This window comes from Sapajus apella, unplaced genomic scaffold (genome assembly GCF_009761245.1).
Source record: "Sapajus apella isolate SASKATOON/1434 unplaced genomic scaffold, GSC_monkey_1.0 scaffold26, whole genome shotgun sequence".
NCBI classification, from domain to species: domain Eukaryota; kingdom Metazoa; phylum Chordata; class Mammalia; order Primates; family Cebidae; genus Sapajus; species Sapajus apella.
This window is the reverse complement of record NW_022436966.1, coordinates 17,721,974-17,737,414: the sequence shown is the minus strand read 5'-3', so window position 1 is coordinate 17,737,414 and position 15,441 is coordinate 17,721,974. Positions and strand designations below refer to the sequence as shown.

General features: G+C 40.5%; 2 non-coding genes across 2 annotated transcripts; both read right to left on the bottom strand.

Moving 5' to 3' along the window:
• Nucleotides 1-1,172: 1,172 nt before the first annotated feature.
• LOC116560724 lies at nt 1,173-1,274 on the bottom strand. Its single transcript, XR_004273108.1, has one exon. It is a non-coding gene; the product is annotated as a U6 spliceosomal RNA (small nuclear RNA).
• Nucleotides 1,275-6,242: 4,968 nt separating this feature from the next.
• LOC116560721 lies at nt 6,243-6,345 on the bottom strand. The gene has a single exon (XR_004273106.1). It is a non-coding gene; the product is annotated as a U6 spliceosomal RNA (small nuclear RNA).
• Between the last annotated feature and the right edge of the window lie 9,096 nt (nt 6,346-15,441).

The window sequence follows — 15,441 nt, the reverse complement described above, 5'->3', positions numbered from 1 at the left end:
GCTGGAGTGCAGTGGCACAATCTCAACTTGCTGCAACCTTGCCTTCGGGGTTCAAACCATTCTCCCTGCCTCAGCCTCCCAAGTAGCTGGGATTAGAGCCACCAACACCATGTGCAGCTAATTTTTATATTTTTAGTAGAGACAAGGTTTTACCATGTTGGCCACGCTAGTCTCGAGCTCCTGACCTCAAGTGATCCATCCGCTTTGGCCTCCCAAACTGCTGGGATTACAGGCATGAGCCACTGCATCCGGCCTCTTCAAAGCTTTTTAGTAACTGAGGGAAGTGGAAAAATCACAGTGTCCACATAGCATGTGGTCACTACTTGACCTGGCACTTTATGTCTGACAGACACTATGTGGAGGGAGCTATTCYCAGCAATCTGTTCATGCTACTCTCCAGTAGGCACAGCATACAGGATGTGTTCCAACTAGGCCATAGGTCTCCTCGAGAGCTAAACACTACATATGGCATTTGTTGAGTCATTTTACTGTCCGCAGACAGAGATATATTTATCAGAGGCATCATTCACCTGGAAAATCTCTGAGCTTCTTACCTATAGGTGATGATTAAATAAACAAGCTGTTTTTCCTAGTCCCAAATTCACCCAATTATAATTAAGGAAATTTAGTTTGGTTGCAATATTCACTGCTACAGCATATTGGTGGCTTTTTTTGAATCAATGTTAGCCTGGATTTGCTTATAAAAATCTGCAGGTTTCCATTTTAGTAGTATCACTTGAGAAAAAAATCCAGAAAATTCTTATGCCAGCTATTCTACATGGTTCTAGCTACCAAAAAATATAAAGTGAATCAAAAAGTTTGTATACTACCAAATCTTAATGCATAGAAAGCTTCGATATTTCTTGTTTTTCATAATATCTAATTTAACACACATAAGTTAAAGATCCCAAGTATAGAAAGGCAGAAAAGAGAGAGAAGGAAGGGCAGAGGGGGCTGTGGCAACTATAGTTTTAGGCAGTTTAGTAACACCCCTTCTGCTACTGCTTTATTGAGGTATAACCGACAAATTAAAATTGTATATATTTAAGATTTACAACTGGATGTTTTGATACATGTGTGCATTGTGAAATAATCATCACAATTAAGCTAATGAACCATCACCTGACATAGTTATGTTTTTGTGTCTATACGTGATGAAAACACTTCCCATGAAATATATGAAATACTTTGCAAATTTTCACGACATCCTTGTGCAAGGGCCTTGCTAATCTTCTCTGCATTGTTCCTATCTTATTTGTTTAATTAATTAATTATTATTATTTGGAGGCAAAGTCTCACTTTGTCACCCAGGCTGGAGTGCAGTGGTGCAATCTCGGCTCACTGCAACCTCTGCTTCCTGGGTTCAAGTGATTCTCCTGCTTCAGCCTCCCAAGTAGCTGGGATTACAGGCACACACCAGCATGCCCAGCTAATTTTTGTATTTTTAGCAGAGATGGGGTTTTGCCATGTTGACCAGGCTGGTCTTGAACTCCCGACCTAGGTTATCTGCCTGTCTTGGCCTCCCAAAGTGCTGGATTACAGGCATTAGCCACTGCAGCTGGCCTAGAATTCATGTTCTTGACCACTATACATATCTTATTAATAAAACCGAGGAGCTAGCACAGTATAAACCAATCTTACCCATATATAAATGCAGTTTTTTAACTAGAGATATTAAAGAATTAAATGTAATACAGAAGCAGAAAATTCATTAAAATAATTAAATGTAAAAATATCAAATAATAAAAAAGAAGAAAATATAAGTGAATATTGGTCAATCTCAGGCTGAGAGAGAACTCTGTGAGAATCCAATGGCCCACTCCCCAGCTGCATCACTCACTTTAGGATATGTCACTTTAACTGTGGCAGGATCTAGTTAAAAAAGGAAATTGCCATTGTGTGCATTTTTTTCTTGGGAATCATTCCTGGTTTGTCTGACTGTTTGAACTCTCTTTGCATTGCCTTCTCTGTCAGAATGATCAACGTTGATTTAGAGCTTTCTTTCTTTATTGCCTTGTCTGAATTTGGCATCCTGACCCTGGACTACTGGTCTTCGCACTACTGACCCAGAAACTCCATAAGAAACTGACCTGGTAATTATTCTCTTGGCTCCATTCACCACAGCCTCAGGCCCACTTCCAGCCCAGGGACTCAGGGCCCCTCATCTGCCTGAGGCAGGAGTACATGGTCAAAAAAAGAATGAAAAACACACATACAAGCAAATACAGGAAAAGATGGACAGACTTAATGGTTAAATGTAAAACTATTATTCTATACACATATATGTCCATGCACACATATGATAATTGACTTTGCAACTGCTAACATTTCTTGAATATTCTTTGCCTAATACTACCCATTTTTCCATAAATTTATATTTTGAAAAATTTTAAACTTATAGGAAACTTTGAAGAATAGAACAATGAGGCAAGGTTCAGTGGTTCATACCTGTAATCCCAGCACTTTGGGAGGCTGAGGAAGGAAGATCATTTGAGCTCAGGTGTTTGAGACCAGCCTGGACAACATAAGGGGACTGTCTGTACAAAAAAATATAAAAATTAGCTGGGTATGGAGTGTACACCTATAGTCCCAGGTACTTGGGAGGCTGAAGTTGGAGGACTGCTTGAGCCCAGAAGGTTGAGGCTACAGTGAGCCATCATTGTGTCACTGCACTCCAGCCTGGGTGACTGCAACAAAACCCTGTCTCAAAAAAATAAAAATAAAAATAAAAATAAAAATAATAATAAAGAATACTACAATGGACACCTACATATTCTTTACCAAGATTCAGCAATCAAGAATCAAATTTTCATGCAATAAAATAAATAAATGGGGAAAAAAAAGAATCAAATTTTCCCATCAGATTTTAATATTTATTGTTTCTACTCCAAAATTCATATGTATTTTGCATCTTGTCAAAGGCCATATTTCAGGGGTTTCATAACCACCCCTAGTTTGGTGATTTTTTAGAGACTCAAAAGGCTCAATATCAGGTTATATTCATGGGTAAGGCTTATTACAGCAAAAAGTACACAGCAGAAGTTGCAGAAAGAAGATAGGCATTGGGTAAAATCCAGGAGATCAGATACAGGCTTTCAAGTTTTTTCCAACCAGAGCCACACAAGACATGCCTTCCTTCCAGTAGAATCTCTCTACCCAATGCAAGTCACAGAGCCCAAGGCTTTTATGGAAGTCTGGTCATATAGGTCCATTCTGCTACATGACCATCTATGGCAACTGAAAGTCAGGACCCTGATAATGAAACCTGGCATACATCCTCAATCTTGATGTTTGTGCAAGACAATCCTGACAAGCTACTAGGACATGGTTCATTGCTCTAGGTGCATACAACAAAATCATCAATGTTAGCATAAAGTTGGCCAACGGTCAATCATAGGTCCAGGTTTCCTTGGAGATATGCAAGGACAGAGCAACCAAAATTGCTGTGTAAATTTCTCATATGATACCTTTGCTTGTTAACGTTCCTGCCATTTGAATTGCCTTTTCCAGAAGCCTAGTTCATGTTCCACATTCTCTCTAGCACACCCCCAGGGCCTTTCCTGGAGCAGGTAATTCCTAAGCATATACTCAGTGAAGAAACCTTGAGTGATGTCTTTGCAGACCTATTCAATCCAGGAATCTCTTCCTTTTCAGTGAATTTTCTCCTTATTTTATAATTAGTCACATAATGTCTAGGAATAGTTCTTGTGTTATTATCTGATATCGCCATTTAATTTTTCAAGTTTATATTTTCTCCTTAACCACGTGCTAAACAACAATCATCCTTTAGGTCACTTTGTCTATATTTTGTTGCTCCTAGAACAAAATATTGATAATAACATATATTTAATAAATATTTGTTGATGCTATTAGATAACTGGTTCAAAAACTACCCACCTACAACTTAGTCTTTAATTAATATATAAATAATAAAGAGCTGGGCACGGTGACTTACACCTGTAATCCCAGCACTTTGAGAGGCTGAGGCGGAAGGATTGCTTGAGGCTTGGAGTTTGACCAGTCTGGGCAACATGGCCAAACCCTGTCTCCACAAAAAATACAAAAAATTAGCCAGGCATGGTGGTGCACTCCTGCAGTCCCATCTACTTGAAGAACTGAGGCAGGAGGATCCCTTGAGCATTGCAAGTTGAGGCTGCAGTGAGCTGAGATCACGCCACTGCACTCCAGCCTGGATGACAGTGAGACCCTGTCTCAAAAAAAAAAAGTGATAAGGAAAAGGAGGCTGTTTCAACCCAGCTAACATCTAGGTTTGACATTTGGGTGAAGAAGTCATTGCAACAGTGGTGGTCTACTAAGTTGGTTTATTGCTGCAAGAGAAACCTGTACGTCACATACCTCTACACGCTCAAGTCCCTTGCTCCGGCAGTTCTACAAGCCATCAGGAGAGTGCTTGTAATTAATTAGAATGGTGCCTCTCAAACTGTAGCATAAACTGGGAGCACCTGGAGGGCTTGTAGGACACAGATTTCTGGCCCAGCTCCCAGAATTTCTGATTCAGTAGGTCTGAGGTGGGGCCAAATAACTTGCATTTTTAACAAGCTCCCAGGTGATACTGATTCTGCTGGTCCCATACCATACTTCGAGTCGCAAGGTCCTAGTATATCATTCACACACACTCAACAGTATATACTTTCAGCTAGGCCATAGTAGAATTTTGGCTTTATAGCACACTGTTCCACCTTTATTTGTCTTACCTACTTATACCTGGCTACTATCTTTCATGTAAGAATAGCAATTTTTTTGCTATAATGGATCACCTCTTCAGAATATATTCAATGATGGAATTTCATGCCAGAAAATCCTGTGTATCAATTATTTTAACAGTTTGTGTTATAAACACTTAAAATTGCAAGTGATACCATTTGTCCATTTTTAAATCAATACCGGCGTAAATTAGTTATAATGGTCAAGTATCATATCATAATTTACTATTGTCTGATACTGTTCTTGAAACTTGTTCTCTTTGTTCCTCTTTGAAACTTTTTTTTAAATTTATTTTTTATTAATTAATTTTGTTTTTTTGAGACAGAGTTTCCCTTTGTCGCCCAGGCTGTAGTGAAGTGGCGCGATCTCAGCTCCCTGCAACCTCCACCCCCGAGTTCAAAGCGATTCTTCTGCCTCAGCCTCCTAAGTAGCTGGGATTAGAGGCACCTGACACCAGGTGCAGCTAATTTTTGTATTTTTAGTAGAGACAAGGTTTTATCATGTTGGCCACGCTAGTCTCAAACTCCTGACCTCAGTGATCCATCCACCTCGGCCTCCCAAACTGCTGGGATTACAGGCATGAGCCACTGCATCCGGCCTCTTCAAAGCTTTTTAGTAACTGAGGGAAGTGGAAAAATCACAGTGTCCACATAGCATGTGGTCACTACTTGACCTGGCACTTTATGTCTGACAGACACTATGTGGAGGGAGCTATTCCCAGCAATCTGTTCATGCTACTCTCCAGTAGGCACAGCATACAGGATGTGTTCCAACTAGGCCATAGGTCTCCTCGAGAGCTAAACACTACATATGGCATTTGTTGAGTCATTTTACTGTCCGCAGACAGAGATGATTTATCAGAGGCATCATTCACCTGGAAAATCTCTGAGCTTCTTACCTATAGGTGATGATTAAATGTGTAAACAAGCTGTTTTTCCTAGTCCCAAATTCACCCAATTATAATTAAGGAAATTTAGTTTGGTTGCAATATTCACTGCTACAGCATATTGGTGGCTTTTTTTGAATCAATGTTAGCCTGGATTTGCTTATAAAAATCTGCAGGTTTCCATTTTAGTAGTATCACTTGAGAAAAAAATCCAGAAAATTCTTAAGCCAGCTATTCTACATGGTTCTATCTACCGAAAAATATAAAGTGGATCAAAGTTTGTATATTACCAAATCTGAATGCATAGAAAGCTTCGATATTTTTTGTTTTTCATTATATGCAATTTAACACACATAAGCTAAAGATCCCAAGTATAGAAGGGCAGGAAAGAGAGAAAAGGAAGGGCAGAGGGGGCTGTGGCAACTATAGTTTTAGGCAGTTTAGTAACACCCCTTCTGCTGCTGCATTATTGAGGTATAATTGACAAATTCGACTTGTACATATTTAAGGTGTACAACTGGATATTTTGATACATGTGTGCATTGTGGAATAATCACCACAATTAAGTAATAAACCATTATCTGATATAGCTATGTTTTTGTGTGTGTACATGATAAGAACATTTCAGATAAAATATATGGAATGCTTTGTAAATTTTCCTGACATCCTTGTGCAAGGGCCTTGCTAATCTTCTCTGCATTGTTCCTATTTTATTATTTTATTTTTTTGAGACAAGGTCTCACTTTGTCACCCAGGCTGGAGTGCAGTGGTGCAATCTCGGCTCACTGCAACCTCTGCCTCCTGGGTTCAAGCAGTTCTCAATCTCAGTCTCCTGAGCAGCTGGGATCACAGGCACGTGCCACCATGCCCCAGCTAAGTTTTGTATTTTTAGTAGAGACATCATTTCTACTAAAAATAGATTTAGTAGAAAAATTTAGTTTTCACCGTGTTGGCCAGGCTGGTCTTGAACTCCTGACCTTCAGGTGATCCACCCACTTTAGCCTCCCAAAGTGCTGGGATTACAGGCATGAGCCACCACACCCAGCCTGTTCCAATTTTAGTATATATGCTTCCAAAGCAAGCACCTTATCCCTTCTCACAACAGTCCTCCCCAACCCACCAAACATAAAGCTAGCAACCCAGATTTAGAATGAACCTCAACTTCCTGACCAGAGGAATTATCCATAGATTATTATTAGGGAAGGTGACATAAGTTGAGAAAATCCAAGTCCTTACCTAGCAGATACTTGAGTGGCCCTTTGGCTCTGGACTCACAGAGCTAGAAGAAGTGAAGCCAGAGGGGCTTGCATGCCTCGTGAAACAACCTAGCAGAAACAGAAGGGAATGAGCCCCAAATCCAGGGAAATAGACCTGTGAGGATATACACTCAAAGCAGAAGAAAAGAGAAAAATAGAGAGAATGAGAAGATCTTTCAATATCTTTGAGTCCCTGGGTTCAGAGTAGCTACAGTCAGGGCCTTCCCTATTCTCCCCAGGAACATGAACTACTAAATGTTGCTTTTTGCTTAAATTATTTTGAGTAGGATTTCAGCTCCTTGACTAATAGTAAGGCATATTACATTTTATCTATTTCTGAGTAATGGCAACTATTTTTAAAATCAATCTTACTCCCACACCTAGGAGGAAAAAAAATACTGTCAGGTATAAAATTAGGTTCCAACATTATTAGCTAAAAGGTGTCTGATATTTTGTCTGGAATTCGCTAGTAAAAATGCTATTTTGAGGTGTATGTGTGTCAATTAATCCACACCTTAGGGACAATTATTTAACGTTTTAAACACTCAGATCAGGAGTCTACATCTGAGGGAGGGGTGAATAACTAGACATCTAAGGACCTTAGTCAGTTGGCCACCCTCCAAAGGAGGCTGGTGTAGAACTTTAGATATCTCACTTTCTCAACAGGCACCATAAGGAATGTTGCATTTTCTCACAGTGAAATGAGCAGTATTCAAGTTATATTGCCAGATGCCTAGCAGCCTTTTTTTCTTTTTATGAGATGGAGTCTTGCTGTGTGACCCAGGCTGGAGTCCAGTGGCACGATCTCGGCTCACGCAACCTCCACCTCTTGGGTTCAAGCGATGCTTGTGCCTCAGCCTCCTGAGTAGCTGGGACTATAGGCATGTGCCACTATGCCCAGCTAATTTTTGTATTTTTAGTAGAGATGGGGTTTCACTATGTTGGCCAGGCTGGTCTGGAACTCATGACCTCGAGTGATCCACCCGTTTTGGCCTCCCAAAGTGCTGGGATTACAGGTGTCACACCCACTACGTCCAGCCTAGCAGCCTTTTAAGTAGCACCAAGGTCTAGAATTGTTTACGCTCATGTTACCCTTCCTAATGCAGGTTCTTTCACTTGAGGTGATTGGAAGGTTAGCTTGTCTTCTGTGAGAATACAGTTGCTTTGTCTTCCAAGTGAATCTTCCAAGCAAGGTGTTTGTTAGAGTGCCAAGACAGCTGTGGACTTCACTGAGTTTATAGGAACTCAGTGTTTGTACTGAAGAGGGAAATTAAATAATAACAATAGGAGTCTGTAATTGCTGCATAATAAAATAAAAGCTGCTTTCTTTTGGCCTATCTGTTAATACATGCTGGTGTGTGTAGAAAGTTTAGGTCTGAGACTAGTTTTCATTATAATAAATCATAGTAACAATGTTGTAGAAGTGGAAGCATGACTTCCTCCTATCTCTAATCTCTGGAAGTATTTTTACTAGAAGAAATAGACAGTCCCTGAATGAACACATTGGCCTAGGTCAAGTCTCAATGGTGAGAGAAGCTGCTCAATGACCTCTTATGACCTAGATTCTCAAACACTCCCTGGATTTTTATCCAGTCTGGTTTCCTACTCTTCCTTTTAGATTCACCTTTTTGTGAGATCTTCTTCCTGGTTCTAATCCAGTTTAGTTCCTGGATATTAGATTCTATATTTGCTTGCAGCTCACCTCTGGTTTTAGACTTAGGCCAACTCACACCGACATTTGAATGCCACATTGCTCTAACTCTCCCCTGTACTCCTAGACCTATTTCATTTTGCTTAAAGAAGGTGTTTATTTCTCATTTGCATATGGAAAGTTTTTATTATTGTACACATTATTTGCAACAATCTGTCCAAAATTAGATTATCCTATACTTTTACATAAAGGCAGAATTTATATAACTAAAAAAAGTCTTTAATTCAAAATAATATTTCACCATATAATTTCTTAAGTTTCAGCCATAGGCACGTGTTCTTGAAGCAGAGACCTTGATGTTTTTTTGTTTTTGTTTTTGTTTTTTTTTAGTTGGTTTCTGTCACTTTGTCACCCAGGCAGGAGTGCAGTGGCATGATCTTGGCTCACTGCAACCTCTGCCTTGCAGGCTTAAGCAATTCTCCTGCCTCATCCTCCCAAGTAGCTGGGATTACAGGCGTTTGCACCACCACACCCAGCTAATTTTTTTATTTTCAGTAGAGACAGGGTTTCACCATGTTGGCCAGACTGGTCTCAAACTCGTGATTTTAGGTGATCCACCCACCTTGGCCTCCCAAAGTACTAGGATCACAGGCATGAGCCACTGTGCCCAGCTGAGATTTTTTTTTTAAGAGGCAAGCTAGTTTACTGATACAGTGGTACCTGTTTAATTCTTAGCCACTCACTTTAAGAGATTGAGAAGAATAAAAATCTCCAGCCCTATCAGGAAAACTGTATTTGGGCTCTTCTCACTAGAAGAGGGTGTTTTTAGCTTCATTTTTATTATTGGCCTGAAGAAAAAATATACAAGGAACCAACAAGGAATTAAACTAAGCTGCCCCCAAAAGAATTGGAGAGGAGGGTTTGATTTTAGCAGAGACCTGTGTCTCACTTGCAATGTGTGGATGAAGAAATGCCTTCATGGGGCCTGGCATGGTGTCTCACACCTGTAATCCCAACACTTTGGGAGGCCAAGGTGGGTGGGTTACAAGGTCAGGGGTGAATACCTAGGCATCTGGTTATTCCAGATGTCCAGTTATCGATACCGGCCTGGCCAAAATGGTGAAACCCTGTCACTACTAAAAAATACAAAAGTTAGCCAGGCATGGTGGTGGGTGCCTGTAATCTCAGCTATTCGGGAGGCTGAGACGGGAGAATTGCTTGAACCCAGGAGGTGGAGATTGTAGTGAGCCAAGATCATACCACTGAACTCCAGCCTGAGCAACAGAGCAAGACTCAGTTAAAAAAAAAAAAAAATGCCTACATCTAGGTGCTGTGGCTTGGGAGCACTGGGAGAGTTGCCCAAGCTTGGCATGGAGGGAGTGGAACCACCTGCTTTCAAATGACCATGAAGTGGCAACAATGAGCTGAAGACCAGGATCCTTCCCTGAATGTTCTGGAGTATGTAATCTCCGTTTCACCATTCCATCATTACTCCAAGATTGTGGCAATATTTATCACACATCTGTGTTATGGAGTAAGTTCACACCTACCAAAAGTAAATATTCAATTTTTTAAAATCTAGATTAAGCTATTTACAATACATTGAAACCAACAATGACTAATTGAGGATATTCTCTTTAAATACCATTCATTACAGAAGGCTGTGTCTACATGAGACACATGTGCACTTTCCCTACATCAGCATTTCCTAAGCAGCCTGTTTGGTGCTAGTTCACAGATATTGACTGCCCTTAGTCCTTGGGACAGTTGGTTGCCTTGGGTGATTATCTTCAGCTATAAACAGCCTTTTCCTCTTGCCCCAGTGAAACTGCCTTTGCAAAATTATGACTGAGACAGTGAAAGAGGTCCAACTTAAACAACTCCATCTTACCTCTAACCTCCAAGTTGTGCTTGTTCATTCCTGAACAAATTTGGGAGGAATTTATAGTTTAAAACAAAGATGATAGTGGCCCTTTCCCAGAACAAACTTCCTTACGACATTAGCCACAAGATTAGAAATTATGGTTTAGGAGTCATGCAACTGGAGGCTACAAGATTCCAACCTTCCCTGAACTGCTCCTAAGATCAGTGCTTGAGATGTTTTGCAGACTCTACCCTTGATGGATCTACCCGTGTGATGGATCTACTGGCACCACCCAGATCAAGAAACTGGCCATCTGATCTGTGACCCCCGCCCCACCCAGGAACTGACTCAGCCCAAGAAGACAGGGATGCCCCATGATTTCCCTTCGACCCAACCAATCAGCATTCCCCAACTCACTGCCCCTCCCTCCCACCAAATTTTGTCTTGAAAAACTTTGATCCCCAAATATTCTGGGAGACTGATTTGAGTAATAATAAAACTCCAGTCTCCCGCTTAGCCGACTCTGCGTTAATGATTCTTTCTCTATTGTGATTCCCCTGTCTCAAGAAATCGGCTCTGTCTAGGCAGCTGGGTAAGGTGAACCCACTGGGTGGTTACAAATTGGGTAAAGCAAACCCATTGGGCGGTTACACCAGTGTGCTATACAACTACTGTATTATCATTTCTTTGTGTGCCATTTGTGTTGGAAGCATTTGGTTCATATATACGTAACAGTTTCGTACAAGAGCCAAAATGTTCCTTTAGCAGCATCTCTTGTACTAACAAAATAAGATTAAATGGTAAGAGCCTGCATTCAACAAATACTTTATCAGATGTAGTGCAGAGCCAGAGTTTGAAAAGCAAGATTTAACCCAGGAGATGTGTAAGTTCGTATGACCTCAGAGACTTGGTAAAGTTTCTGGATAGCTCTTCTACTCAGAAGTAAAGGCGTTAGATAGTATTTTTGGAAACAGTTTTGTTCTAGTTCTACAATCACAGAAAACTGGAGACTAATGGCTGAACAGAAGTAAAATTCAGAAACAGCAGAAATAAAGTTTAAGAATTGAGTTCAACCATTCTTTCCTCCCAGGTAGGTCAAACCTACCATACAGTATCTGATTCACTCAGGGAATCTATCTGAAGTTGAAGTTCTTTCATTCATTCATCTGAAATGTCCTGATTCAAGAGGGTTAGGCTTTTTGTACTGTTGCCCTGCAATTCATGAGTCAGCAGTACTAAGGAAGGGATTTTTTTTTTTTTCTTTACTCTGGCTGCACATTGAAATTACTTAGAGATTTTTTTCTTCCAGCAATCTGTGCTTGGGTCTTACCCTAAACCACCGATTCTCAAATGTGATTCCCAGAGCAGCAGCCTCAGCATTACCTGGCAACTTACTAGAAATGCATATATTGGGTCCCACCCCAGCTCTACTGAATCAGAAATTCTGAGGTTGGTGCCCAGCAACCAGGTGATTTCAATGCAAGCTAAAATTTAAGAACACTTGACTCAGACAAATTAAACCAGAATCTCTGAAATGCAACCTGAGAAAATGATCATTTCAGGAGATTCTAATGTATAGCCATAGTTGAGTCCATTGCCTTGAATAAGACAAAAGCCCTAGGAATTCAATAGAATTCCTGGGTCATCAAGTCTCCATTTTTCACATCTGACCACACTCCCCGCTTCCTGAGGAGGTCCCTGCCTGGGTAAGATTATCAGTAACTCAGCAGAATTTGGAGTTGATGCCTGAATTTATTTCTGGCCTTGGGTAGATTTTACGTGTTACATCCTTGCCTAAATTGACTATTCATTTGTAAACACCTGTGGAAATGAACAGCCAGGTCCCACAGCATTTGTTCTCTAAAGCATCTTGCAAGAAACCAGGCATGCAGAGCCAGGCGCGGTGGCTCACGCCTGTAATCCCAGCACTTTGGGAGGCCAAGGTGGGCGGATCACAAGTTTAGGTGTTTGAGACCAGCCTGGCCAATATGGTGAAATCCTGTCTCTACTAAAAATACAAGAATTAGCTGGGCATGGTGGTAGGCACCTGTAGTCCCAGATACTTGGGAGGCTGAGGCAGGAGAATCACTCAAACCCAGGAGGCGGAGGTTGCAGTGGGCCAAGATCATGCCACTGTACTTCGGCCTGGGCAAAAGACTGAGACTCCGTCTCAAAAAAAAAAAAAAAAAAGAAATAAAAGATGCATTGCAAATGGAAAGTAGAAGGAATTAGGGCTCTTACATTTTAGAGCACAAGTTTTCAATCTTGGCTGTATTTTAGCATCACCTTTTAAAAACTCCTATTACATAGACCATATCCCAGATCAATTAAATACAATATTATGGGATAGGGCCTAGAAATCAACATTTTTAAAGCTCCTAAGGTAAGTAAAATTGGCCAAGAATCACATTCTAGCAGGAGAAACTTGACTAAGAGGTGATCAGTCTTGAACAAGAGATAGGGAGACTGACAGGAGGAAGAACAGCTTCTCAGTGCCAACAAGGAATTGGTATTCACATGCATGCATTTGTCCTGTGACCTTTTTAAAAAATACTTTATTCTCTAACCTTAACACAGAACTAGATGGGCCACTTTCGTACACTCTTAGGTTGTGAGAGAGGGAGGGAAAGATAAGGAATAGATGAAGCAAGTCTAATGAACCCTTGAAAATTGTTCATCTTGATGGTAAGTGTGTAGGAGTGCTTCATGCTATTTACTTAAGTTTTGTGTATATTTGAAAATTTCTACAGTAAAAACATTTTCAACTAAATGTTATTCAGAAATGGGGACATTATTACCAACTTATAGAAATAAAAAGGATTTTAAGAATATGATGAAAAATTGTATGCCAAGACATTGAATAACTTTAACTTGTATCTTGAAAATAGGGTAAACAGGCTGGGCACAATGGCTAACGCCTATAATCCCAGCACTCTGGGAGGCCAGGGTGGGTGGATCACCTAAGGTCAGGAGTTCGAGGTCAGCCTTGCCAACATAGTAAAACCCTGTATCTACTAAAAATACAAAAAATTAGCTGGGCATGGTGGTGAGTGCCTGTTATCCCAACTACTCTGGAGGCTGAGGCAGGAGAATTGCTTGAGCCTGGGAGGCAGAGGTTGCAGTGAGCCGAGATCCCACCATTGCACTCCAGCTTGGGCAACAAGAGTGAAATTCCAACTCAAAAAAAAAAAAAAAAAAAAAAAGAGAAAATAAATAAAAGGAAACAAAGGTAGGGTAAATAATTTTTCAAAAAAGCAGATTGGATAACCTGCAGGAAATGAACAAATTCCTAGAGACATGCAGTCTGCCAAAATTGACTCAAGAAGGAACACAAAATCTAAATAGACTTAACAGAAGGAGATGGAATTGATAAGTCTCAAACTCTTCCAAAAAAATAGAAGAAGAAGGAACACCTAACAATTCATTCCATGAGGCAAGTATTACTTGATTACTGTAAAAGACATAATAACATCACAAGAAAACTACAAATCAATATCCCTTCTGATTTTGGATGCAAAAATTCCCCCATTAAAAAAACAGATGCTCAACTGACAATGGGGTTACATCTGATGAACCCATCATATATTGAAAATAGCGTAAGTTGAAAATATATATAATATACCTAACCTATTAAACATCATAGCTTAGCCTAGCCTACCTTAAATGTATTCAGTACACTTACATTAGCCTACAGTTTGGCAAAATTACCAGGCAACCCAGTATGTTGTAGAGCATCAGTTGTTTACCCTTGTGATTGTGTGGCTGATTAGGAGTTGTGGCTTGCTGACATTGCTCAGAATCACAAGAGTATCCTAACACATATTGCTAGCCCAGTGTTATGGTTTGGCTCTGTGTACCCACCCAAATCTCACCTTGAATTGTAATCCCCACGTGTTGAAGGAGGGGCCTGGTGGGAAGAGATTGAGACATGGAGGTGGACATGCCCCTTGCTGTTTTCACAAGATCTAGTTGTTTGAAAGTGTGTAGCACTTCACGCCTCTGTGCTATCTCACTTCTGCTCTGCCATGGTAAGAAGCGCTTGCTTCCCTTTTGCCTCCTGCCATGATTGTAAGTTTCCTGAGGCCTCCTGGCCATGCTTCCTATATGGCCTGCAGAACTGTGAGTCAATTAACCTCTTTTTTAAAATAAATTACCCCATCTCAGGTGGTTCTTTATAGTAGTATAAGAACAGACTAATACACTCAGGAAAAGATCAAACTTTAAAATTTGAAGTATATGGTTTCTACTGAATGCATATCGCTTTAGCACCATTGTAGAGTTGCAAAATTACAAGCTGAACCATCATAACTTAGGGACCTAGGAAATCAAATCCAGCATATATTAAAAGGATTATATGCCATGACCAGCCAAGTGGGATTTAATCCCAGGAAAGCAAGGGTGGTTCAGTATAAGAAAATTAGTCAATGTAATACACTGTATGAGTAGAATGAAAGAGGACAAAACATATGATCATCTCAATTGAAGTAGAAAAGGTATTTGACAAAATTCAACACCCTTTTACAATAAAACACTTAAACTACAAATAGAAGGGAACTTCCTCAACATGTGAGAGGTCTTCTATGAAAAACCCACAGCTAACATCATACTCAATGGTTAAAGACAGAAAGCTTTCCCCCTTATATCAGAAACAAGACAAAGATGTCTGATCTTGCCACTTGTATTCAATATTGTGCTGAAAGTTCTAGCCAGAGAAATCATGTAAGGGGCTGGGTGCCGTGGCTCACGCCTGTAATCACAGCACTTTGGGAGGCTGAGGTGGGTGCATCACCTGAGGTCAGGAGTTCAAGACCAACCTGGCCAACATAGTAAAACCTCATCTCTACTAAAAATACAAAAATTAGCCAGGCATGGTGGTGCATGACTATAGTACCAGCTACTTGGGAGGCTGAGGCAGGCGAATCTCTTGAACCCAGGAGGTTGAGGTTGCAGTGAGCCAAGATCGTGCCATTGCTTTCCTGCCTAGGCAACAAAGTGAGACTCCACCTCAAAAAAAGGAGGAGGAAGAGGAGGAGGAAAGAAGAAGAAGAAGAAGAAGAAG